General features: G+C 46.4%; 1 protein-coding gene across 3 annotated transcripts in view; it reads right to left on the minus strand.

The window, feature by feature from the left end:
• C12H4orf19 (chromosome 12 C4orf19 homolog) overlaps positions 1 to 27,541 on the minus strand; it is a 71,547-nt gene that overhangs the window by 12,938 nt on the left and 31,068 nt on the right. Inside the window, exons 2-4 of one of the 3 annotated variants that reach the window (XM_060365289.1) lie at positions 16,100 to 16,224; positions 15,082 to 15,507; positions 6,826 to 6,875 (exon numbers count right to left, since the gene is read on the minus strand). The gene's annotated coding sequence lies outside the window, so the exon portion shown is untranslated. Of the gene's footprint in view, positions 1 to 6,825; positions 6,876 to 10,341; positions 10,471 to 15,081; positions 15,508 to 16,099; positions 16,225 to 27,541 lie in introns of all 3 variants that reach the window. The other 2 variants (XM_060365290.1, XM_060365288.1) reach the window with 2 other exon arrangements.

Here is a 27,541-nt window from a genome sequence, read left to right on the forward strand (position 1 = left end):
GCTTAAGATAAATACCGACAACTCTTGGGGTATGTGATAAATGGACTTGGTGGCATCTGTCCCTTAGGGATGGTTCCCAAACTCCTACATGCTCCAGTCCATTCTGTATAAAATGGTGCAGTATTTACATATCCACACACACACATCCTTCCATGTCCTTTATTCTTTGGGTGGTGGCCTTGCTTCTAGCATTTTCAAACCTCTCTAGATGATTTATAATGCCTAGAGCAATGCAGGTGCTCTGTACAGATACTGCTCTGTATTGATTAGGGAAGAAGTATCTCGTTTCCACACTTTCCTCAAAGGTGCAACCATACAGACAGCTATGAAGAAAGCTGCCAAGCGCCTGAGCTTACCTAATTACCACACAGCCTCCCTAGACTGTCTCCAGTGACAGATGCTCCCAAATTTCTGCTCCGTGGGTAGAAGCCTACTGTTTAGAAGAACTGCATGGCATTGAAACGAAGTATGTTTAGAGAGAACTTCCAGCACTGTTGTACAGTGATAGTGATGGAAGCCCAGCTTTAGATGGGTCTAGATGATGACCTTCTAGATGACACTTCATCTTTGGAACTCATTCACCCTGAAGAGTTTTCAGAGAATAGTTTTCTTGACGTAATTTTTAAAAATCTAAAACAAAGACAATCCCCTAACATGTAGAGTTCAGATAGGAATCTCTGTCGTACTTGTAAATTTTTATTTATTTACTTTTTAGGAGACATGGTCCTACTAGGTACCTGAGACTAGCCTTGAACTCAGGACATTCCTGTCTCCAGCTCCCAAGTGGTAGTTAACAGTCAAGTGCCACATGCCTGGCTTCTGACTGAAGTCACAGAACAAACTCAGCATGCCCTGTCTTTGGCCTTGTGTGACCATCCCAGATCCCCTTTTACTTTTATGATCAATTTTACTTCTAAGGCTGTAATAGCACCAGAAGGTCTGGTCAAAGTGCACATATTATCTATGTAGGGAGCTACGGTAAAACAAACAGATGTGGCTGTTGTCTTGGTTCCTGCCCCAGAGCTTTAAGGGCCTGTAGGACTTCCTGAATCCTGGTGGCCAATGATAATTCGTAGGGAGCCCCGCTGGCTGTATCCGAGTTTGTGCTGCAGAGATGGCCTGGGCTGGGCTCCCTGGAGAGCCTCTGGGTGTGACGGTCACTACAGACGCCAAGTACAGGCTTCGGTTGCTTCACCGTCATCCACTAGTATCTTTCTGTCTGTCTGTCTCTCTGCCTCTGTCTGTCTGTCCATGTGTGAGTGTTGGGGGTGGTAGATATTGGGTATTAGATAGAGATTGAACTCTGCAAATCCCGCAGGCAGTAGGGTTTGCCAGAAACTGTGCAGATGGCCCTGTGTGGCCCGAAGCTCCTGTGTGCCGGGAGGGTGGTGCTCTAGCTCCACAGGGCAGATGTTTCTGTTCTTGTGGACTTCTTGGACCTTTTGTTCCCCATTTCCTGGCCACTCATCACAGTCTTTAAAGTCTACTTCATAGCAAACCAGCAAACCTACCCCAACAATCTCTCAGTTCCGGGAACCATTCAAGCCAATGCCTGAGCCCGAGGAGGGCACATTTAAGACTTTGCTTAATGGCTGTGCTTGGTCACGTGCTCAGGACCCAGGTGTGTAACCGGCATGTGAAGCGGGGGCAGTCTGTGGCTTTGGCCCTTACCATGCGGCATCTGGTGTACCTGTGGGCAGCTGGAGCAGACAGCTGGGGCACTGTGGTACAGCCCGCTGCTTGGTAGAGAGTGGCTTGATGTACAAAACCTGCACAGTGACCTCGGAAGTGATGTGCTCTGGGAGGTGTGCTGTTTCGTAGTGGGGCGTAGGAGAGGAGAATGCGCTCTGAAAGCGGCACACAGGTGTGGCTGCGGCTAGAGGCCAGGCAGAGGGCTCGGGAGTGTGCTGTGAGAAGCTGGCTGGCCTTGAGCTCACCACAGATCTTCCCTCAATCTCAGTTTTGCCGACATCAAGGTGGGGAAAAGAGTAATAGCCAGCCTTGCAGGGCTGTTCTGAGGATGACTCCACACAAACACACCAAGCCTGGTGTGGTGGTTTGGATAAGAACAGCCCAACAGATTCAAATATTTAAATGCATGGTCTTTAGGGCGTGGTGTTATTTGAGAGGGATTAGGAGGTGTGGCCTTGTTGGGCTTTGGGGTTTCAAAGGCTCAAGCCAGGGCCAGTGTCTCACTCTTCCTGCTGCCTGTGGACCCAGATGCAGAACTCTCAGCTCCTTCTCCAGCACCATGTCTGTCTGCACGCCACCATGCTCCCCGCCTTGATGATAATGGACTAAACCTCTGAAACGGAAAGCCAGCCCCAATTAAATGTTTTCTTTCATAACAGTGTCCATGGTCATGGTGTCTCTTCAAAATAATAGAATGCTGACCAGAAGACCTGGCAAAGTGTGCTTGGCTTGAGAGTTCTTGATATATACGAGTTCTCTCCATCTCTGTTGTCCCTGTGAGGATACTAAGCCTTGTCTGCTGTTACTGTGACGTGACTAATCGAAACAGGTGATGCTCCCCCAAACTCATCCCCAAACCACCAGGGAACTGGGGTGTGTCTCCAACACAGGCTCTGTCTCATTTTGGTAATCAGCTTTAACTGGGAGGAGTCCCGACACATTTGGGAAAAGTTAAGTTCTGCAGATGACGAGGATGCTTTAGAGGAAGGCACCTGGAGAGAAGCTTAGGAAACAGTCTTGAAGGCTACAAAGATACAGTGATACAAAGATACAATGATACAAAGATCAATGATACAAAGATACAATGATACACGCCCACATGCTTGGGATAAATGAAGGGCAATTTCTAGAGTCCTACAGTGACTAATGTGGACCAAAGTACTTCCCTGAAATGAACTTGCTGAAGCGCTTATCCACTCTGATTACACTTGATGATAAGATTTCTAGAGGCTGGATGAGGTCTTAAGGATAGTGATCTAAACTGATAAGACTGGAGGACTTTGTGAGTGTTGGGGGCAGGGGGAGAGAGAAAGCAAGCTCCCATCTGCCGTGAGCAACTGTATGATGTCAGGATGAGGCTGCCAGCCATGAGCCAGTAACAGATAGGTTCACACCTCTTCACCTCCATTGGAAGCTATGAAGAACACATTTGTGATGGCTCAGCTACCCACTCGATGGCATTTTGTATGTCAGCCTGAGATGATAGTAATACAGTACTCAAGTCAAAAAGAATCCTCCAGATGACACATTTTACCCACGAACCCAAGTCAGAAAGAAGCATGGTAAAAGGACAAGAAAAAAATTGTACTTCTAGGATGACCTTATGTGTTTAGTGTTTTTAAAGCATGGTAAAAAGTGTTTAAAATAATGAATGTGGTTCAGGCGCCTGAGCGTCTTTTGGGTGGAAGATTCTCTGTCAGTGACTAGGACACAGGGGAGAGGCCTCTGATGCCTGTTGAAGGACTCATGGCCCGTCCATGCAATCACTATTTCCTGAGTACCTGATCTCTGGACTTGATACCAGGCATCTAAGCAGATTCGTAGTTCAGCAAGAGAGAAAGGTGTAAAAACTGATGACCAGCCAGGGGTGGTGAGTATGCCTAAAACGCCAGGATGCCGGAGGCGGGGCAAGGAGGATCAACCTATGGGTGTGAGGCTAGCCTGAGCTATATAGTAAACTCCAGGCTAACCTGTCCATGTCTCTCACAAACAAAGCAAAAACCCCAACCCCCAAACCAAACCAAACTAAACCCCTCCAAACTGAAAAACAACAAAAAAACTTTAGATGACCAATGAAGTGTTATAAACATTAGACTGACTGATGCCAGAGAATAGGCTACACAGGCAAAGAACTTCCATATCCGAGGAAGAATAGCAAGTCTTCTTGAAGACGTGACAGCAGGTGGCACTGGTCAATTTTCAGACCAGTTTCCATGGGGAATGCAGCAGAAAGGTAGCCATCCGCCTGTCCCTCCCTCCCTCTAATTCTTGAGACAGAGTCTTGTTACATATCGCTGTCTAGCCTCAAGCTCATGTCAGTCCCTGCCTCAGCTTCTAGAGTGCCAGGATTACAGACCAGTGCCACCAGACCTGGCTCTCTCTTAGACACACTCTCCCCTACCACGGCCATTTCTTATGGCCTGTTCTCAGGCAAGAGCATCTCCTTGCTGCCCGGATTGCCACACTATTCCTCGTCTGTTCAAGTCTCCTCTCACTGCATTAGCCACACAGGAGCCATACGGTCCTTTTAGACCACAAGTCCGAACAGCTATCATCACGGCTCCAACAAAACCTTCCCAGAGACACCCAAGGCCTCAGGATACTTAATGCCATGCAAGAATGAAGATGACGGTAAAAATATCAAGTTTACGTAGACTTGATCCTCAGATCCTGTGGTCCACACCTCTGAATGCTGCTCACTTGATAAAATTTATTAGTAAGTCAAACACGAGTCCTTCCTCCATGCTGTGTGGCACATGGGCACACACGGAGCAACAAATGTGAGAACCACCTGACATCGACGTTTCTGGCTGAGCTCACACAGTAGAGTTTTCTGCTTCCTTGGCTGAATTACTGTTCTGTATAAGTGCGCTCTCTACTTTCTGCGTTCCATTTTTTATTGTTTCACTGTTTAAAGGCCCCAGGCACAGCACCAAGGTGCTGCCCCATGGCTCTAAGCTAAAGAAAGCTGTGGCATGCCTCACAGAGGAAACAGAGACATCAGAGTTGTGGTGCTGCTAGCCTCAAAATAGCCTAATGATGAATCAGCAGCATTTTCAAATACGGCGCCTTGAACAAGGAACACAAAACAAGGCCATGTGTACCGAGGAGCTCTGAAAAGGTGATGGGGACTGGGGAGCAGTGGTTTGGAATCCACCAAGGCCTTGTTTACGGCAGCTACAGAGGAAGCATGGAGCTGCAGTGACCTGTAAACACTGACTATAATGAGTCACTTCAACCTAAGAGCCTTGCAAAGGACACTCACAGACAACTCTCTAGTGCACCATTGCTTGTTTCTGTTCCTGGCCATGCTGCTGTCTGCAAATCTTGCCTGATCTTGTCATTGGCTATGTTCTTGCCTTTTCATCTCGTCTCCCAGCTTAGACACTGATTGCCACATCTGCATATGTGCACTTTCCTGGTGCATTTTAAAGCATAATTTAAATAGATTTCCATTATTGGTTATTAAATGAGAGAGAGAGAGAGAGAGAGAGAGAGAGAGAGAGAGAGGGAGGGAGGGAGGGAGTCCCAGGGACTGCAGTCTAATGCAGCTAGAGAAACAAACAGAAGCAGTTACACGGCACCTTTGAGCATGAGGAATCTGGTGTACTGAGAGATGGTGGCTTGACCTCATTATTTAGAACCCATAGTTGATGGAATGGTCCAGGATAAAGCCATGAAAAGAGATTGAAATGTAGGTGAAATGAGTGCAGAAAGTAAGACACATTTGGGCCAACAGTAATGGATGATGCAGAGCATCTAGGAGGTCAGGTCCTCTTACTAGGTGGCAGGAGGAGTACACAGGCAGATGACATTGACTCTGAAAGGATGAAAAACCTCTGCAGAGAAGGGACAGCGTGATGGTCCAGAACTCTCCAGAGGGAACAAGGATAATGGATATACCGTGGCTGAGATACACAGAGAAGGGCAGCAACAGGCTGGGTGTTCCGGAGCCGAAAAGCAGGAGATGATCCTGCAAGTCGGCTGGTGAGGCAGCCAGGGCGGAGAGTCAGAAATAAACGGACGGAGGGTGTGATGTGTTGTTGGGCTTTCATCTCTGTGACAAATAACCAAGAGATTATTTCAAAGAAGAAAAGATTTATTGTGGTTTAGTGTCCTAGCTGATCCACTGCTTGGACCCGAGGTCAGGCAGAATAACACGGCTGTGGAAGCTTGTGCTAAAAAGCAGCCAGGAAGCAGAGAGAGCCAGGAAGGTGCCACATCAAGATAGAGTCCCCCAGGATGCACCTCTAATGACCCATGTCCTCCTGCCAGGAGTGTCCTACCAAACTATCCAGCACCTCCGCAAATGCCCCCCCGGTCCACTGCGTGGGTCCCAAGCCTTCAACACACAAGCCTGAGGGAAGCATTTGACACTCAAAACATAACAGAAGGTACAACCCAGGACTGGTCCCGCAGCTGACTGACACACTGGAGTTGCCTGAGGGCTGGCCATTGTGGGTACTTCTGACTCAGAAGTCTGGGGTGAGGCCTAAGTAAGACGCATTCCTGATAGATTCCTAGGGGTCTGGGGCTCCAGTCCAGGGATGACACTTTGATCCAGCGTGCTGTGGGGCGTGAATGTCACTAGAGATGCCCAAGCTCCTCGGGACTCTGGGACCTTCAGTGTGAAGAGCTGGTTGGTTTGTTGTCTCATCATGCACACTGTTAGCTCTCTTCCCAACAATAAAAAGAAGAAAATAATCACAAGGAGCTAGCGAGGTGAGCTGGTTTGGCTGAGTTCATGAGTTCAAGGCCCTGGTCCAGACTCAAGTGGTGGAAGAAGAGAACAGATTCCCACAAGTTGTCTTTTGATTTCCACACAGGCACAAGTACACACACATGTACACACACACACACACACACACAAAATAAAATTTAAGAAAACTTAAAAAACAATGACAGCAACAAGCTCCCTCCCCGCCAAAAAAAAAAACAAAACCCTTAAAACAAATCACGTAACCGAACTAAAATCTGAGCCAGAAAGAAGCAGATTTTGAGAACTGCCCTATCCACTGGCTTCACTGTTATAGGAAACAAAAGGCAGTTTCTATCCTGAGTGATATGAAATTTAATGGAAAGCGGAAAGAACAGACTACCCCACAACGCACAAACGGGAAAACACTGGCTTACCTGCTGGGGCGCTTCTCCATTAGGCTTCTCTGGGTGTCACACTTCTCTTTCTGTAATAACAAAGTGGAAAATGAGGGCGCTGTAGACTCATGTTCACAGCTTCACAGGGGGCCTGCGCGGGGAAGATGACAGAAGGAGGCATTTCCTGAGGGCTCAGGATAGGGATATTGCCGTGGGGTTTCCGGCCTGGAGCAGTGGGCCCACACAGGCAAGAGGCCTGAGGCTTGTTAGGCCTGACTTGGCAGCCCAGCTCTGGGCCCTTAGCAATCAATTAACTAACGTCTCGCTGTTCCCATTTATAAAATGAGATTGTAATGAGATTTAAACAGAATAACACGTAAACTGTTCATCACACGATGGCTGTGCTAGACCTGTAAACTCTGCCCACTACATCTGAAGGACCGAACGCACCAAAAGCTGAGAGTGAGTGGATCGCGGGGGCGGGTCCTCACAAAGGGGCCTTGGGGCCTTGGCCCCTCACCAGTCCAGATCACAGCGACGGGTGGGTACCTAGGACATAAGAGCTAGCAGACGCCATCGCTAGGGCCTTCATCTCAGATTCCTCCAGAACTGTGAGACTGGGTTTCTGCTGTTTATAAGCCAGGTAGTTTAGGGTGCTTCCTTAGAGCGATGTGAAGATATTAACACACTTGGGGTAGTGTTAGTGAGCACTGCATGGCAGTGTGCCTCCGCTCTAATGGACACGGAGGGGAGAGGGGGAGGGATTGGACAAATCTGCTTCTTGGGGACTTATCAAGCAATGCTTCACCTGGTAAGAGTATAACCATTCAACAGAATACATAATTTAGAAAGCATCTTTGCTTATAGTGAAAATGACGTAGAGAATTTAGAAGGCAAGAGAATACTTCTCCATTCGGTAGAATGCTCCACTAAGTACAGGCATGTGTTCAAGGTGCTTTTATTCTATTCCCAACGGAATAAAATAGTGAGGTGATGAACTCCAGCCCTCCATACAGTACTGGGTGATGACTCTCAGGCAGTGATTCAGTTTCATATTCTGATAGTCATGCATTTTTACTCTGTAGTGATTTTTATTCAGTATTTTCTCTAAAAACCTGAAAACATTGACTGAACATCCCTAGTCCTATTGTTCTTACTTTGTACTATCCCAGCCGTTATTTATCGTATTAGGAGTGCACAGTACTTGGGAAGGACAATATGCACTCGGTGAAGCTGGTACATTCAGGGGCTACCCACCTGTATGGGGAAAGCAAGGAGGCCAGAACGCGTGCACAGAACTCAGAGTCTGCAGCGCACAACAGCACTGAAGACATACAGGGGAGGGAGGCTGGGCACCGAGAGCCTGGGCAGCGCTGACAGAGCCTGAGTTAGGCAGGCGGGGAACTAGTACCGGCCAGTCATGACAGGAAAGCCTTAGCAGAGGAGCGCGCCAACGAGGAGGTTGCTGTTTGCGTAGCCACAAAGAATTCTGAGCTCCTGCTTGGTGGCCCGGTACCAGGAAGCTGCGGGAAACGCTGCGTGATTTGCCCTACAGCGCAACAGCCTCCTGTGAGGCGGAATGGATATTCCGGATTCGTGTTGTCTAAAGAATAAGTCACTGAGGATCCTGGAGGGACCATGGATTTACCGGGAGTTCTGCAGCACTCAGGAAGAAAGACTGGGAGGGAAAAGACAGCTCTCCGTGGATGGAGTGAAAAGTCTGGGGCAAAAGAAATAAAAGGAACACCAGGGATGTCTGAGAGAGCAAGCCCCGGCAAGGGTTCGGTGCTGAGGACCTTTTTTTTTCTTGGTGTGTTATCTCAGAGGAACTGATGAGGTCATGTGTTTGCTTTGAAAACGATACTGAACTGTCTGTCGGCAGCCTGTCGGCAGCCGCTCTTCAGTGCCCGTGAGTATACAGTGAGGTGTCGCTGAGTCAGGCAGCTGCCTAGGCCTGAACTCATTAAAGGGTCATAAACCGGTCACTCTCCCCGACCCATCATAGGGCATGTCACATGGTGGCTAGCCAGATATTAGAACCAGAGACAGCATCACGGGAAATAGCTGGAGGAAGAGGGTTAGAGTGCCAGGTACGTCTCCATCTGTGTGAAGGATGGAACCTTTGAGAGCGCAGTGTGAAACCACGGGGGCTGAGGAGACGGTGCAGTAGTTACGAATGCTTACTGCTTTTCCGGAAGACCCGAGTTGGGTCCCAGCACCCACACTGGGTATCTCACTGTCTCCTGTAACTCCGGCTCTAGGTGATCTGTCTGATGCCCTCTTCTGGCTTCCCTGGGCACCCCACCACGGCATAAAAACATTTACAGCACCACAAGAATAAAGAAATTAGGAAATGAATTTAAGCCAGGATCCAGTAGACGGGTGGTACCAGCCTTGTAACGCACAGCTCTCAAGCCGTTCCCGGGCAGGCAGGGACCTTGGGTGGCTCTGTGCTGTCTGTCAAGTCACTGCGACCTCTGACCTCCGTTAGGCCTCGAAGCATCCATTATGTAACACCCACGGTTTTCTCCAAGCATCTCTGAAACTGTCTATTTCCGGTCATCCTGACCTTTTCACCGTTTCAAGCACCCCATGATATCCTGCTCCCAAGCCTTCATGCGTATTGTTTCCTTCTGGGCCTCCTTGCCCTTCAATACTTTAAAAAATTCCCTTTACACTTCAGACATAAAGTTTACAGCTAAAACAAACAAACAAGCATGAGGCCTGGTGATGTGAGAATCTGTCAACCTTTTGGAATGTTTTAGAGCTACACAGTCCAGTACGATGCCTGCCGGCCACAGGTGGTTATTTAATTTAACTCACTGAGAGTTAGATACACTCAGGTGCTTGGTTCCCCACTGCCGCTGCCCAGCCACACTGCAGGTGCTTAACAGCTGTGTGAGATCGATGCTACCCAACTGGCCTTGGGAACAGAACACGCCGAGCGTTCTACTGGCTAGAGGCTCTTAGCGAGTCTTTCTCCCAGTACACTTGAGGACATTAAACCCCTGGAGGTGTCATGTCCCTTGCCTGTTAGTAAAGACGTTTGTTCTGTTCGGTGTTCCCCGGCTACTGCCCACGGGATAGAAATCTGTCCTCTGTATGCTGGAGCCACCGCTAATCTCAGAAGCAGTGTTTCTTTTGCTGACCCCGCCGGACTGCCCATGGGCATTAGGGGCAAAGGCGGCTCGCGGCTCAGAGTTTGCACATCTTTGAAAAGTCGTTTTCACTTGGAGAGACAGGCCTAGGCCTACAGCGGGAAAGCTCTGACTCAGCCTTACCGCGAGGGAGCTGTGTGGCCTGCAGTTCTGTTTCTCACCTCTCTGGCTTTGCTCCTGCAGCTGAGGTATAGGGACAGCTCAGGGTTGGCAGGTGACAGGTACAGATATGGCAGCTACCATTCTCCTCGCTCCTTGGGGGCATGCAATGAGGAAGATGGCCTACAGGAGCCCCTCTTGTGTAAGAGAGCGGCTCTCCTTCCCTCTCCCGCTCATCACTACCCAGTTTTTCTGGCGTTGTCTTAAGGTATTTGTCATGACCAGAGAGCACAAGTACCTGTAGCAGGAAGAGGCAGTTCTGCCTGGAGAAGGTTGAAGGGAAAGGCGCTAACGTTTCCTAACGTTCCTGGACATGCTGGACTCACGTAGGCAGTGATGATCATTCCCTAGGCCCTCTCCATGCAGCCTGGAAGGAGGGAAAGGATGTGAGGATGGGGAGCGGAGAAGGTTTGCGGGGGATGCAAACTTAGAAGATGGGCTCAGGGTAGGCGAGGAGGGGCCGGGAACGCCATGTTAAGGCCAGGCTGCTCTACGGCTCATGGCACCGTTCCCGGTGCGTGTGCACCATGCCACCTTCCCCGGTGGGCATGACAGAAGTGAGCTGAGCGGCTGTGACTTCACTGTAGATTGGTTTTTGCCTCAGTTTGTATCACAAAGCGGACAGTCTCTTTCTATAACCTTCTGTCCTTTTCATGAGAGGGAAACCAGTTCCTTTCCAAAAGGCTTTAAATTCTGAACATGATAAGCCTGAGTTGGCACCAGTGCTTTTCCTTGTAATTGGCAAACACATTCAGGCTGGGCTTCTGTTTCTCCTTTGATGGCCTCCCACCCCCAGCCCTAAGCAAGGCCAATATCTGAGCAGAAAGAAAAGATCTCACGCAGTGCTCCTTTCTCCCAACAAGCTTTGCAAGCTTTGCAACATCTTCCTTGGATACGGTTCAGCTGGGGGCCTTCCCTCCATTCCAGCAGGAACTCCTGGTCCTCACAGAGGGGCCTTTGTTGTTCGGGCTCATGAGAAGCTAACCGCTTGCTTTGCACAAGGAAGTGTCTTTTCATTGTGTGAAGTCGTGATCAAAGAGGACCGTGAGTGAAAGCAGGGAGCAAGGCCCTGATTTACAACCAGAAGGCTACTGCGAAGAGAAGGGCCCTGTTCCTAGAGCAAGGCACAGCCTCAACACGAAGCGAGACTTTTACTGGTGCACTGATGGACTGCATTTTAAGATGTATTTGTCTTTTAATTTGGGCTTGCATGCGTGTGTTTGAGCACAACGCGCATGCAACACCTGGAGAGGCTGGAAGAGGGAGCCTGGTCCCTGGAACTGGAGTTACAGATGGTTCTGAGCTACCAGGTGGGTGGGTCCAAATCCGGGTCCTCTGCAAGAGTCGCAGGCACTCTCAACGGCTGAGCCGTTTCTGATGGTTTGTAAAGTTTAGTCCTTACTATGGCTATAGATGGATTCTTTTGTCTTTTTGTGTTTGTCTGTGTGTGTGGTGTGAGTGTGTGTGCACATGTGTGAATGTACCTGTGTGTAAAATGTATGTGTAAAACAGTATATCTACATACTTGTAAATATAGCCAATACATATAAAATAGACATATATGCACACACATACAAAAATACATAATAAATCTGGGAAAAAGCAGAAAAAACCCAGCCTTAGTCCCAGCAAGCTACCTTGCGTTCTGTGCATGATTTTCTCCTCATTGACGCCTTAGCTAATTTTTGTGACGCTGTGACCAAAATACCCGAGAGAACAAGAGTAAAGAAGACGGCTTTATTTTGGCTCACACTCCAGCCTCTGGGTGCCTCGTCAGAGCGTCACGTTGGTAGATGCATATGGCAGAGGCTGGTCTACTCATAAGGGACGGAGCCTGAGGAAGGGCCGAGACCAGCTACAACCTTCACCCCCCTATGACCTACTTCTTCCCACTCGACCCAACCTCCAGAAACTGCCAGAATATTTCAAAACAGTGCCACCAGCTGGGGGCCAGGAATTCAGCACACGAGGCCGTCGAGGGGTGGGGGATGGCTACTTCATACTCAAGTCATAAAATAGGGTGTAATTTTTTTGTCCAATTGCAGGTCAATTTTATATAGTATGTAATGGACTTCATGCCCTCCCCCCATTCAACGTGGCACCTTTGCCCTTTATCGTGACTATTATAAGCAGCTAAGCTAGTCCAGTCCAGCTCCTTAACCATTCCTCTCTACCGCCTGACATTTTTGAAATGCTCCATTTTTGGCCAAGTCTTTCTCCCTTCCAAGCTCCAAGTCTACAGTGCTATCAATACTCTATGTGTTCGATGTGTGCCCCTTCTCTTCCCCTCTCCCCCAGACATGAAAGTAGAAGAACAATTTAGAAAAAAGATTCCCGGGACTGGGAGGGGGAAAAGGAAGGGTAAGGATGTGTGTACGCAAACATGATCCATTTACATTATGTGTATGTATGAAAAAGTCATAATAAAACCCACCATACGTAATTATTACATGCTAATAAAGCACACAGGAAATTCTACTTCTGTATGGATCAACTATTTCATCTTTCACCATGGAGGGAGAACACATAAACAAACAAAATCCCACATTGTCCGTCACCTTCCACTACAGCAAAATCCCAAGAGATGAAAAGTTCCCTGATAGTGCCTTTCGGTACCCTCTGTGATGAGTTATGTAAAAATGGCTGTCCTAACAAAGAGCCTGACGTCATCTGAACATTTAGAGCCTTTAAATAGCAACAACAGAACCTCTTCTGCCTGGTTACTGCGAGGAAATGTGCACTGTAAGTTCTCTCCACTCCGCCTGGCAAGCTAGCGAGTATTCTACAGGAACCGAGAGCTTTGCTTGCAAGGTTTGTCTCCATTAGTAGCCTGTTTATCCTTGAATCAAATACAACGTGCTCAGGGATTGTTTTTATCCTTACTCTTAAGAGTTCAACTCTCAAGAAAGGAAAGCAATTTCCCAGAAAACATTGCACAAATTTCTTTTCTTTCTACTCCTCTCCTCCCCTTCCCCTCTCCTCCCCTCTCCTCTCTTCTTTTCTATCCTCCCCCCATCCCATCATTCAGTAACAAATACTAGATTTTCATAAAGTACAAACTGGGAAGGAAGGGAATTCTCAAAATTCTGCAGGTCAAAGAATCTGCTTATTGCTATGGGCCAAACAACCAAATGGCTCCACCTTCTGCAGCATGGAATGTGATTCGGAAAAATAGTTTGTGAGAACCATCCAAAACGAATTAAAGTAGCCAAGTAACTCAGCATGTATAAGCATGGCACCTGAAGACCACAAGAGCTCCTCTCAAGGGTGGGGCAAGCCGTGTCTGGGGACTGATAGGATTGTCCTTGTAGTTCACTCGAAGTAAGCGCAGGAACAGCTAAAGCTGCCACATCCTAATCCTTAACGCTTTCTTAGCGGGACACACTGATTCGGGAAGTGTGTCAGGTCACTGTTCTTCACGGGAAAACGCTATTCCTCAAGCCAGCGACGGCTGGAAGTGTATTCTCTAATCTTCACGTTAGGCTGCCTCACACATGCCACAAAACACGAGACTTCTCCGCAGCCTGCTTTGGGATTATTCGGAGATGTCTTGACAGTGTTTGCTCTTAACAGGAAACACCCAGAAAGACACAATCTACATATTCTCTCTCTCTCTCTCTCTCTCTCTCTCTCTCTCTCTCTCTCTCTCTCTCTCTCTCTCTCTCTTCCTCCAGTAGGATCAAAAGTCACTGGCTATTTCAACTGTGTTCAAAGTGAAGCTATTGGAAGGGTTTTCACTCTGTGGTTCAGGCAGGTCAGGCAGGCGAAAAGTTTGCAAAGCAATTGTACCTTCCAGGCAGTGGTTTGCTGGCAGATGTTTAACCACTGGTTTGACAGAAAAAAAAAAAAAAAACAAAAACAAACCACAAAGATATTTACTGTAAACAAGAAGCACAGAGCATACAGCACATAAATACGAGTAAACAAACTTCTACAAACTGAACTGGGGCTGGAGCAAAGCTCGGGGTAAGAGCACTTGCTCCGAGAATGTTAGGGCCTGAGTCTAGATCCCCGGCACACGCATACAAAGACAGGCATGGCCGTGTGTGTACTGTCCACACATGTATGTGTACATTGAACACAAATGTATCATGTACACGTGTACACACACACACGATTTACTCCTCATAGAATGTTCACATAGTCAACCTATGACCACAACTGACAGATTGGGTGTACTTCAGACATGAACGCAACTTTTCATTTAGTAGTTTAGAATAGAGAGAAAGAATGGCCACACGTGGGAAGCTCACTTGCTTGTTGGTAACATGAGCAAATATTTGCAAACTATGAAAATTTCCTCATGCAATATTTTGGTGCTTTCCCCAGGCAATGGCAATAGATTCAACTTACTTTCAAGTATAATTTAAAATAACAATTTCTTCATAGACAGGCAACAAAACAAGAAGAAATCAAGTCCTGATTCACAGTGCTTGCCACCGAGGTGGCTGCTTGCATGTTTGAGGCCATGAACGCAAAGTTTAAGAGCAACACAGAGCACCCTCTCCTGAAGGCTTGCCCCCAACAGGCTCACCAGACACAAATCCCTCCAAGAGTAATGGGAAACACTTCAGAAATGATGGTGTTACTTTTGGTACTTACTAACTTTATTTTTAATATGATTTATGTAATCCTACTTTAAAGTAATTCAGTTGTAACTGTTATTAAAATCTCAACAAGTTGTTGAAATCCCAGAACCCCACGGCCAGTCCAGGCTGGTTGTGGACAAGCTTTCTGAGTTTTGCGCTTGAAGGGCAAAAGCACTTCCCGGGCAATTTTCCCTCAGCCACAGCCCACTAACCTCCCATTAACGGTCACCTTAAGGTCCCGCTTCCCCTGCTGCGAGTTAATCAGTCTCAAGAGGGCAGGAGTTCTCAGGAGAAATGTTCACAGCCAGTGAAAAGCATGTGGGGAAACCAACTCTAGGTCATGTGACCCCGAGTCGGCACTGAGGTGCCTTTCCTGGAGACGGTAGTACCTGGGAGAGCCACAGGATAGGGAGTACTTCAGATGGAGCCCACGCTCAGTACTGAGACCTCACAAAAGAAGCGAGAGCTATCAATGCTCCTGGGTCGGTCGGGAATCTACTTCCTCTCCCGCAGCAGAGAAGCGCTTCACTGATGGATCAGTCTGAGGAAAGCCCTCTTTGGGTCACTGTTTTCATCTTTCTTTCTTTCCCCAGAAGTGAGTTTTAGTACAGATCCGAAGGGTGTCTTCCTAGGATTATGTAGGGATCAAGGAATGTCCATTAGCTGCTTGAAGTTGAGAAGACTGAGTTGCAGGCCTGGAGACGTGGCTCAGTGGCTCAGTGGCTCAGTGGCTTCAGTTCCGGGGCAGCAGACTCCCTCTTCTGACCACGTGGTGCACCCAAGTACATGGGAATGCACATAATGTAATTTTTGATCTTCAAAACAAAAGATTTGTTTGCTTTTTGTGTATTGTCAGCACAAACAACAGGATCCAAATTAAATAGAAAATTAAAGAGTTTCTGAAACTTTCAAAAGTATCTTGAGCTACATGTTTTGGATCCCCTTCCCTTCCTTCCCTCCCTCCCTCCCTCCCTCCCTCCCTCCCTCCCTCCCTCCCTCCCTCCCTCCCTCCCTCCTTCCTTCCTTCCTGAAAAGAACATGTTTAAAGAACAAAGAAAAGCAATGCAAAAACCAAAAAGGGCTTCCGTTGATTTAATATTGTGCAGTCCGGGTAGTAACTTTCCGATAGGCCGTGTCATGGGATGCGTCAGAGCCCATTGAGGCAGCGTGTGCATCTGTTCTCCTTTAAATCAATTCAGGCTTAACTGAGTTAAAGGTGAAACACCGATGCGGAGGCCAGAGGCCAGCCTCTCCTGTCATCTCATGCACCTGAAGCCATGTGACCGTTTCCTGTCTCTCTTCTAGAACACTCTGCTCTTCCAAGAATAAGAGACAAACAAAATAGCCCATATGATTGTTACTAACCAAACTAAAGCTCAAGGAAACTTAGATATGCTAAGTTCTCACCGGTCTTTTATCTCATACACATTTGTGGACTTCATTGAGGGATGTCCACGATTCACAGATAAGCCACAGACAATTTCAGCAAACTGTCTAGCACGAAAGGAATAGAGGAGCCATCAGGAGCCTACCTACTTGAAAAATAACAACAAAAATAAGTTAGTTATATCTAGGCATCAACAATGTACAACTGTATAGTTGGGAAGAAAATACAAAGGAAGTAATTATGTGACTCTCAAAGCTAGAAATATGAAGATGTTGCTAATGGCCAGAGTTTACAGTATCTAGATCTAAACTATTTCCATAAAACGTTCTTACAGACAATTTACTATGTGTTTGCAGTGGACATTGCAGAATTCAGATTAGAAACACTTTAAGTATAGAGACATAAAATGCTGTTTAAAACAAGCTGATTTTTTAGGGGGCAGAGAAAACATTGTAAATTGAAAAAAATGTGATAAAATATATTCAAGTTGTCAAAGTTAAAACTCTCATTATAAACACTTAACTAGATCACCTAAATTTTTTTTTTTTAACACAGTAATAAAGCATGGTCACCCAAACGTGCCAGGTGTGTGTGTGTGTGCCCACACTGTGCCATGATGGCATTTAGAGATCACAGGGCAACCTCAGCTGTTGGTCCTCAGCTTCTCTGAAGGAGGGTCTCTGTTGTTTGCTGCCATGGAAGCCGGCCTGCGGGCTTCTGAGTTCTCCTGTGTCTGCCTCCCATCTCCATCTACAGGGCCGCAATCACAGACTCATGTCGCTGCTACTCTGCCCGGTTCTGGGATTCGAACTCAGAGGCTCACACTTATGTGGCAAGCACTTTATCCACGCAGGCACCTCTCCAGTCCATAGGCTTCTAGACTACGGAAATAAATACTCTAGAATCTTACAGAAAATGTTTAATTCCAAGGACAAAACATTTTAGAAGGTATTCCTGCAGGTTTTAATGACTGAGAGATATTTAGCGAGCACCAATTCCAAAGTTAATTTGAATACCATTTTGATGATAACAAACAGAAAGAACCAGATTCTCCTCAGTAGCGATTCGGGTCTCCCTCCCAGCTCCCACCACATACACACTGTGAGCTCATTCACAGGCTTCCTTTGTTTACCTTATGATCATGTGGCCATATGCTGTACGTACAAATATGGGGTTTTGTTTAGTAAACCCCCTGGATAAAAAGAAATGTATATTTCAATTATCTTTCTTCAAGATGGTCACATTAGAAGTGGTTGATCAAATGATAACTCAGATATGCACTGATTAAGTTATGAACTAATGAATGGCAGAAATGGCTTTCCATTTATGACGTTAAAGCCCTGCTCATCAGGAAATTCAGTTTAGGAAACAGATACTATTCGTGGGATTTGGGGGTGCAGTTGGCTTTCCTGGCCTTCTAAAATGATGGATTAAGAATCTAGTGGAACCACACCTCAACCTGTAGGTGTGGCTGGAGGCTGCATTTCCGGCGACCTGCCAGCACGCGACCGGGAAGAGATGCTGCAATGCGGAGAGTACGAGGACCTCTGCATGGGGCGTCGTCAGGCTGAAACAGAGAGTACGAGGACCTCTGCATGGAGCGTCGTCAGGCTGAAACAGAGAGTACGAGGACCTCTGCACGGAGCATCGTCAGGCTGAAACAGAGAGTACGAGGACCTCTGCATGGAGCATCGTCAGGCTTAAACAGAGAGTACGAGGACCTCTGCACGGAGCGTCGTCAGGCTTAAACAGAGAGTGGCCCGTATCTACATCCTTGGATCCCCTGCTCCAACTAAGCAGGTGCTTGGACTAAGCAGGTGTAGAGTTTTCTTTTCTTTTCTTTCTTTTTTTTTTTTTTTTTTTGTGTGTGTGTGGTAGTCTCTAAACATTACATTGTAACAATTACTCACATTCACTTACAGTATACTGGGTATCACAAAGAATCTAAAGATGATGTCTTAGTCTATGGGAAGATGCTCATAGGTTACATGCAAATGCCATTTTATATAAGGGATTTATACACTTTTTTTTGGTATGCACAGGGCTTATTACACCAATCCTGTGCACATACCTTAAGGAAGGCTGCATCTTCTCTGCCAGATAATGGTGGGGAATTTAGAACAATAAAGACTTAGGACTTCCGGTTTACTCAAGGAAGTCAAGTGTCAATGGCCACGTAGCTATTCAATCCAGGCCAACACTGCACTAAACATTTCACTAGGTCTTTAGAGCGATGAACAATCAGAGCCAGTTTGCATGAAGCACAGATAGCTGCAGCTATGGGGAAGTTGAGGTCAGGGAGAGGCGGTCATACCCTAATAGAGCTCAGCTGGGGTGTGGTGCAAGCTAATCTCCGGCCAGTGTCCCCTCGATATAAGATATATATCCCTGAAATGTATTCCTATATATTCCCTAAAAACATTCCCGTATTTTGAATCTGTGTTCCCAAAGCACTTCACTTTGTTGTGTAAACTAGAATTCTGAAATCTTCATTGTTCTCAATTGTTTCTAAAATTAAAATCAAAGTGTGGAATTAGACTCATCTGGAAGCCATTTCTGATTAAAATGAACCTTCCACAAAATGGTAACTACAGAACCTTTAATTTTTGTATAAAATATATTGCATTTTATGATCATGCTTTCCTATCTGACACTTAACTCACACTGGAACCGGATGTCTTCACACATGTAAGATGGATCTTATTAAGATGTACATGTGTCAGGCTTAGAAGTGGCATCACATTCTGCCTTTCAACAAACTCTCAAGAGACCCTGCACAGCTGGTCCAGAGGAGGGAGGCTTGGGCAGTGGTCGTCAACCTCCTGTGCTGAGACTGGCCCTTCATGTTGGCGTGGCCTCCTAAACCATAAAATCATTTTGTTGCTACTTCCTAGCTGTGATTTTGCTACTGTTATGAACAGTAATTTAAATATCTGATATGCAGTATCTCTGATCTATGACCCCCAAAAGGAGTCCTGACTCCCAGGTTGAGAACTGCTGGCTTAGAAGGTGCTTGAGCTCCAGGTGCCCACGTAGTGCGCTGGCCAGAAGGACGTGACTGTCCACAGGCAAAGAACGTCTCCATGTGACGTCTCCATGTGAACAAGTATCAACCTGATAAAATTACAACGTTGTTTTCACTATTTATTGGTTATGAGTACAGGTACTAGTAATTTGGAAAAATAATTTTTCTTTTTCTTTCTTTTTTCCTTTCTTTCTTTTCCTTTTCTCTTTCCTTCCTTTCTTTCTTTCCTCTCTCTCTTTCTTTCTCCTGGCTTCCTTCCTTTCTCTTTTTGGTTTTTTGAGACAGGGTTTCTCTCTGTAGCCCCAGCTGTCTTGGAACCTACTCTGTAGACGAGGCTGGCCTTGAACTCAGAGATCCGCTGCCTTTGCCTTCTGAGTGCTAGGATTAAAGGCATGTGCCATTACACCTGGCAAAAAGACTTTTTTTTTTTTTTTTTTTTATAAAAATGATGGCAGAATTGAAGTTTATATTAATGGTTTCATTTTGGTCTGAGTCATTGAGGAATGATTTTGACAAAGTTAAAATGAACTCAGCAGACATTGCTAAATTGTGCTTGGAAGAACACTTAACCAGAAAACAAAAATTCACAGTTTATTTTCACGAATAGTTCTATTTTAACCATTGTGTTATACTTCAGTAAGACCTATGGTCATTATGAAATTACTTTATAAATGTACAAAAATATTTTTTGGCCATTGTTTCTATTTTATAACTGAAAAGGAAAGTATTCTTCAAACTAAGGCTTGGAAGCCAAGGATGTGTTTTACTCACAATTTTAGTTATTAGCAATCAGCACTGAAACAATAAAGTAAATGAAGACACGGGATCTCACTGCAGCGCTGCAGTTTGCTGTAAGGATGGTGCAGTTCTGCCTAGCTCAGTACAAGGTCAGCTAGTGTCACGAACTGTCCTTTCCATGGATGCCCCAAATGATTTCTATTCCATTTCTTTTTCCCTCAAAGTAACCATGATGTTTTGTCCACTGCGGGAAGGGTGGCTCTTTGTCTCCATCCACAAACCTGGGTGGGACTTTGGGAGCGCTTCAGCCAAGAACGCAACTGTCTCTACGTGAGGCTCTTGCTGACTGGGTGGCTCCAGAGCGAAGAAAAATTGTCCCCGTAGTGGGACAGATGGCCATGTTCTCACATGGCAATGGGGAGAAGAGGAAGGAGTATTGACAGCCTGCAGGTGCTCTCTCTGAAATCACTGTTAGTAAGGGCACTGAGAGCATCTGAGTTCCCCACTCATCTCCTGACCTCTCAAAGCCCTGCTTTCTAGTATCCAGTCACACAGAGTTAGGCATTCAGCCATTTGAGGGGGACATTAAATGTTCAGTCCACAGCACGGGCAAGTGAGGCAGGAAGTGCTTTCTCAATGAAGTCAGGTCATGAAGACGCCTCGTATGTCTGCTTTCCTTCTTAGAAACTGAGGCGTGCCAGGAAAGCATGTGGCTCCCAGCCCCGACTGACCTGCTGACAGCTGGCACAAGAACACTACCGGAGTGACAGAACACCACACAAAGTCTTCAACTCCCACCACAGGGCTCAGCAGTCCTACCTGGATTACAGCTACCTGAGTAATTCCCATCCTAAAGCAAACAACTGTTACAGTGGGCTATTATAGAACAGTTGAACTCAGAACAGATAATTAAAATAAATTTTATTTTTTTAATCACAAAACTTAAAAGTATATTTATTTGGTGTGTGTGTACACAGTCATGGCATGCCTATGGAGGTCAGGGGGCAACTAGAGGGAGCTGGCTCTCTTTCCATCGTGTGGGTTATTGAACGCAGGTCATCAGGTGTGTCGTCAAGTCCTTTAATCCTCTGGGTCATCAAGTGCCAGTCCATGGAATGTATGGTAAAGAAAAAACCCGTGTCGGGTTCAGACATGGGTGTGTAGCCTCAGTGTTGATGTGTGCTTTCTGTTGCAGGGATGGGGGAGGGTCTCACTCGGAGTCACGGCATTACTGGATCCCAGGGTGAGAAGGTCAAAAGTCCATTCATCTATGTCCAATGGATGCAGCAGCAAAATTAAATCTGACACCTTGAGTCAGAAGCTTTTTCGAGAATTGTGTGTTTTCTCTCTAAAGGCTGAAATTTAGTGCCACTGTGGCAGTACCAGGCTTGTGAACGAGACCAGTGCTGTTTGGAAAGTTCAGACCCCAGAGCTGGATGTGGTAACACATGCCTTTATTCCCAGCGGTTAGGGAGGCAGATCGCTGTGAGTTCGAGGCTAGCCTGGTTTACAAAGTGAGTCCAGGACAGCCAAGGCTACATAGAAAAAATATGTTTTCAAAAACAAAACAAAAAACCAAAACAAAACTAAAACACAGTCCCTTTCTTGTTCCTTCACCTGTTTGCCATGGGAGGTTCTACCCAGAATGCTTTGCTAGTTGCCACTTTTTGATCTTGAACTTCCCAGCTTCATGAACAGTGTCTTGGTGACATTCTGTCCATTATAAATTATCAGATCTGTGGTATTCTGCTGCTTCAGCAGCACGAAATAGATCACGGCCCAAAACTGAAGCAGAGTGATGTTGACACAGCAAACAAGTGGAAATGCAAAAGAAGCTTCGGAGGAGGGACGGGTAGAGGCTGGAAGAAGTTAGAGGATCCGGCCCGGAAAAGCCCAGGTTGCTGTGAAGCGTGATGCCAGCGAGGGCTCGGGCAAGAATGGCAGGGAAGCTGGGGACTACTCAGAGATGGCTTACGCAACCGTGATTAGAATGCTGGAAGCAAGGTGAATGGAAAAGCCCACTCTGCTGAGATCTCAGATGGAAATGAGGAAGGCCCTGGAAACTGGAGCATCCTTGTTGGGGTGTGTCACGCCCCAGGGACAGCAGAGCTCAGCGTGACCATGGCACATGCCAGAGGAAAGCACTGAAGGTACTGTGTGGCTTCTCTTACAGTAAAATGTGAGAAGAAACTGTCTTGAGATGGAATTAAACCAGAAGGTTGAGATTTGAGGGGTTGGTTATCAGGCTGGCCCTGTGGAGAAAATGAATATGCTTGTTCAGGAGAGGAAAACCAAGGATGTGGTCTTGGCACCATTTGAGAAAGAAATTATTGTTGGCAGAAAAAAAAAAACAAAAAACCCAGAGGCTATTCATCCATAGCTGCATGGACAACCCTAAAGGGACATCAGAGATTCCCATGCTACCCTCCCCATCACAGGCCTAGAGGGAGGAAACAAGAGAGAGAGGCCTTGAGCATCCTGGGCGCGAGGCGTCACATCTCTGCTCTCCACACTCCCGATCAGCACTCCTCAGTCGCCCTCGCAGTGGCTCAAGCTAGCCCACGCAAAGCCTCACACCCTCTCTGGAAAGCACAGGCTGTGACTGAGACCACAGGACGCAATGCTCCGACAGCACGGCTTCCTTCACCTTGTTGATAAAAGATGTCCTGGACAGCCTGAGGACCCAGGCAGAGACTTGTTACGGTAATGGAGCTGCTTCATCACAGCTTCCTGAGGTGGCACTGGCCCTAGCACAGAGCTTTGGAGCTACAAGAATACAACAGCTGTAGGAAGCAAGCTCCAAGCCATGAAGGCACTGTGTGGTGGAACCCAGCAAAGCCATGGGGGGTGGAGGAGGTGGAGCTGGCGGGCTTTGGGGAGGGGCAGCCTCTGCCCTCTGAGTCTGGGGGGTGAGACATGGGGTTAAAGGGTATTTAGTATTGTCTCCTGTCCTCTCTACACCCTCCCTCTGTGCCTGCCCCAGACCTGTTACATCATTATTTGTCTAGATTCTCTCTTCTGAGATGGCAAAGTTCATCCTGCATTGGTGCCACCTCTGCAGTTTGAAAGAACAGACCTGTTTTGACTCCATGCTCATAGCTGTCGGGATTTGCCTCAGGATGAATCATACCATGCGATGTAGCCACATCTGATTCAGAGGAGCCTCTGGACTTTGGAGTTGAGGCTGGACCCATTAAGACTTAACAGTTAAGAGATGGACAGCCTGAGGACCCAGGCAGAGACTCGTTACAGTAATGGAGCTGCTTCATCACAGCTTCCTGAGGTGGAGAAGAGATGGAGTGAAGATGTTTTGCATGTGAGAAGAATAGGCTATGTATTTCCTGCAGAGGTAGAATCCTGTGGCCTGAGTCTGTGTCTCCTTCAAAAGTCATGTTGACACTTAGCTGTTATTCTTACAGCTATGAGTTACAACATTAACGATGTGACTGCGTGGTCTGTCCTTATGGACTGGATTTCAGTGTTAAAGGGTGGCTGTCCTGCATGGTCCCATGTCTTCCTTGCCTTTTTGCTTTCTGCCAAGAGATGGAGAGGGAACACCCCTTCCCATAGATGCCAGATAGAAGTTCTTGATGTTAGACTCCCCACATTCCAAAACTGTGAGTCGGTGAGTTTGAATTAATTCTACGTTACCCTGTTTCGGGCGTCCTCTTATAGCATGGACAAAGAGAAAACAGGGTGTGCTGTCTACTGTCTGCGCCGACACCGTCACCAGCTTCTCAGCTCTGAAGGGATGTCCAGCGGACTGCCATCTCCCTACCCTCCACTCTTTGTAGATATGCGCCAACACCACATTTTCTTCAAGCTATCCTTCGAGCTGAGCATGGTGGTGCATGCCTTTAGTTACAGCAACTGGACAGGCAGAGGCAGGTGGCTCTGCGAGTTTGAGGCCAGCCTGGTCTACAATGCAAGTCCAGGACAGACAGGGGTACACAGAGAAACCCTGTCTCAATGAACGCCTCCCCCATCACAAAACAAAACAAAGCAAAACAAAACAAAAGACTATCTTTCTACTGTTTCCATGTGTTCCGGCCCTACCACTGTACTACAACTGCATGAAGTTAAGCTAGCTAAATGTAACAACCTGTTCTTAATTCTCTCTGAATTATTATGTATCGAATATTTGTGATCCCTTCAAGCATCTACTGCAACACTAACCCCCAGTATGGCTGCACTTAGAGCTGTTCCTTTAATTGAGGTAACTATGGTTAAGTGAGGATGAGGCCCTGACAGAATAGGATTAGTGTCTTATAAACCCAGAACGCTTGTACCAAGGAAGGGTCATATGAAGACAGCAAGGATGTGCCATCTGGAGGATAAGCAAAAGAGCCTCCTCAGAGACTAAAACCTACTGGACCTGTGATCTTGCACCTACCAGTTTCTGGAAACGAAAACAAAAACAAAACAACAACAACAGCAACAACAAAACCTTTCTGTACTTGAAGTCATGCAATTCTTGGTATTTGATTATGGCAGCCCAAGCAGACTCCTTGACATCTTTTAGCAACCGAGGATCAGCTAAGCCAAGGTAGATTCGAAATTCTGCCCAGTTCTGAAATTATTTGTTAGCACTGAAAAGTAAACTGTAAGCCAAAGGAGTTTAATCCTCCGTGTGACTAGTCAGAAGGTCCCCACCAACCACTCAGCACTCCTCAGCCTCTCTAAGGCCACACTCCAGCACCCCAACAGGGTGTCCTGGGGGAACTTGCCAGCAGGCATGCCTTCACTTCCTCATCTAGCTCTGATTCCTCTTCCAAATAAAGCTCTGAGCTGCTGACCTGCTGCCTGTGTCTATCAGGACTTTTATTAATGAGACCAAGACTTTTATTAACCAAGGACCTTGACCCTTGGTTAACTTCTGTAATCGGAACGGACAGAAAAATAGGAGTGGCATTCAATGCTATGTATGATTTTTTTCTTGCTAGCAATATATAAAATATCTTTACTAAGATTATTTAATAGTTAAAATCTGCTTGTTTCCTTAGATAAAGTAGTTTATGATAAGATAAAAAAAATTACGAAATGGCAAGCTCTTAATGATTCATTTCAATTAACTATAAAATCAAAATACTGTAGCAATTTAATGTCTTCTAAAGTAACACAAAATATATTCAATATGTAATACAAACCTCAATAATTCAAATATACTAATAAGCAACTATTTACAAACTCTGAACCGAGAGAAAACAGCTTAGCCAGAGAAACGAAACAATGTTTTTAAAAACTTCATCCTATGCAATCTAAGCTTCTTGAGTAGAAATACTCATTTAATCAATGTCAATGAAATTAACCTTAATTTACATTCAGCTGGTGTGAATTTACCCATGTTGGATGCCTCTGTGCCTGGAAAATACAACTTTTAAAAGCGCTTAAGGATTTCTAACACAGCTTAACAATTCAGTCTGGCCTCCCAAATCCTCAACCTTACAGGTACAGAATTTAACTAACTAGGGATTTAACGACATCCCTATTATTCAATGCTACGTTCTAATCAAACTATAACGCCTAGGTTTTCCTCCTTACATAGAATTCTCTTCCTCAAAATGCCAGTAGCACCCTACTGAGAAAATAGCAGAGAAAAAGCGTCTATCTGTATAGCACATAACAAATGCAGTACTCACTTTATTTATACCCACAAGTGAATTATTATTTTTATAATAATTTTTAAGGTAACACCAGAAGCCTGAAAGTTACCACTAATTAGAATAAACAGTTATGTGTTCTTGGGTCCCTGTATGGATATACGTTGACAAATACCATCCTTCTTTACCTATTCATTCTTCTCTACTTTCATATATATTTTGTAGAACACCAAACAAATGCTGTGGACTGAACATGTAAATCAATATTCTCCTTCTCCTGAATCTTTGTCAAGTTAGGATATGAGATGTGTGAGTGTTTGTGTATGTGTGTGTGTGTGTGTGTGTGTGTGTGTGCGTGTGTGTGTGTGTGCTTGGGTGCGCTATAAGGAATTTTTTTCCTTGAAAAGACTCATTTTCAGTCATGGTTTCAGAGATTTCCAGTCAGGGATCTGACCGGCCTGGGAGGAAAGCTGTAAAAACGCTGGCGTTTTACGGGCCTGACAAGCAGCTTAACCAGGTCATTACGGCACAGGTCGGCCTGGATAAGCTCGCCGGCCCTCGGGCAGACGGCATTGCCACCGTCGGTAACACATCCAAATCTGGTAGCTCCCCACTCACAGTCCCTCCATCAGGCAAGCGGAAAGCAGGGCGCAGCTGTCTTTGGATCCCTGGGTTCTTTTGTTGTTTTTTAATTATAAATGTTTTAAAGGATTCATTTTTATTTTATGTGAATAGGTGTTTTGCATACATGTATGTCTGTGTACCATGTACATGCCTGATTCTTGAAAATGCCAGAAAAAGTCACTGGATCCCCTGGAACCGGAGTTAGACACCGCTGTGAGATACTAGGTGGGTGCTGGGAACTGAACCTAGGTCCCCTGGAAGAGCCACAGTGTCCCCTCTCTGGCCTCTGGGTTCTTCATTTCTCCCCCCCCCCCTCCGTATACTTGTTCTTAGGAAGCTACTGACAGATGTAGTTTACAAACAAGCCGAGGAAGAGGAGGTTGGGAGTCACTCTGTGAGCATCTCTTCTAAAGCTCCCGCTGAAGCGTGATTCCCTTTGTGGAGGCCATAAGAGGCAGAAGCGCTAAGCGTCTCTTGCGATTGAACGATGGACTAACTGTACGGGGGGTTACTGTATCCGAGTGGACCTGTAGAAGCGGCCTGACCCGTCTCTCTGCCTTTGCCCACGCCCGCTCCTCCCCGTGCCTGGCTCTGATGCAGCAGAAACTCCTCAGCAGATGACGGTACCACACCGGCAGACTAACCGAGCCCCGGAGCCATGAGGCAAACCCACCGCCGTTGTTTGCAGCTTCCCAGCCAGGTATCTGCTCCAGCTAGAGAATGTGGTCAGACACGTGAGGTCCGGAAGGAGGAACTGTAACAGGGAAAGCAGTGATGGGAGGGAAGGTAACAGGAGGCCTCTCCACAGGACAGGCAGGGAACAAAGGGCCTCTCTAAGCATCTTGAAGAGACAAATAAATATTCCAGAATTCAATGAAAATGACCCATATTTTGAAACACACATGAGAAAACAGACAAAAGCCATGCAAGTAAAATCAAAGCCATTACTTTAGACTGTGGTGGGAAGCCGAGCAGAAAAAGAATTCTTTTACCACAGTCTCCCATCCCACAGTATCACCTACAGTCATACAATGCCAAAAGTGTGAACTGAAACCAAGTGTGGATGAGAGTGAATTCCACACGGCATGGACAGAGAGCTGAATGAAGGCCAACCTTACTTCCACAGGTGAGTGGACAGTGACCCCAAGCCAAACAACCAGGAGGCACAAGTCCATGCAGCACAGTAAAGTACTGGAGCTAAGTGCCAGGCAAGGAGTTTGGGGAAGGGAATAGGGCAGGGCCAGGGGGAAGGCTCAGCAGGCAGGGGTACTTGGCTGGCCACCAAGCCTGACGACCTACCTGAGTTCAATACACGGGTCCAACACACGGTGGAAAGACAGAACTGATTCCCTCAAGCTGATCTGCACAGGCACACTTGTGCTCGCACAAATACATACATAAGTATAATGAATTGTTTTTAAAGAAGCACCGTGCAATCTAGAGGTTAGTCTAACCCAAAGGTGGGGAGCGCACAG

This window comes from Meriones unguiculatus, chromosome 12 (genome assembly GCF_030254825.1).
Source record: "Meriones unguiculatus strain TT.TT164.6M chromosome 12, Bangor_MerUng_6.1, whole genome shotgun sequence".
In the NCBI taxonomy this organism is placed as follows: domain Eukaryota; kingdom Metazoa; phylum Chordata; class Mammalia; order Rodentia; family Muridae; genus Meriones; species Meriones unguiculatus.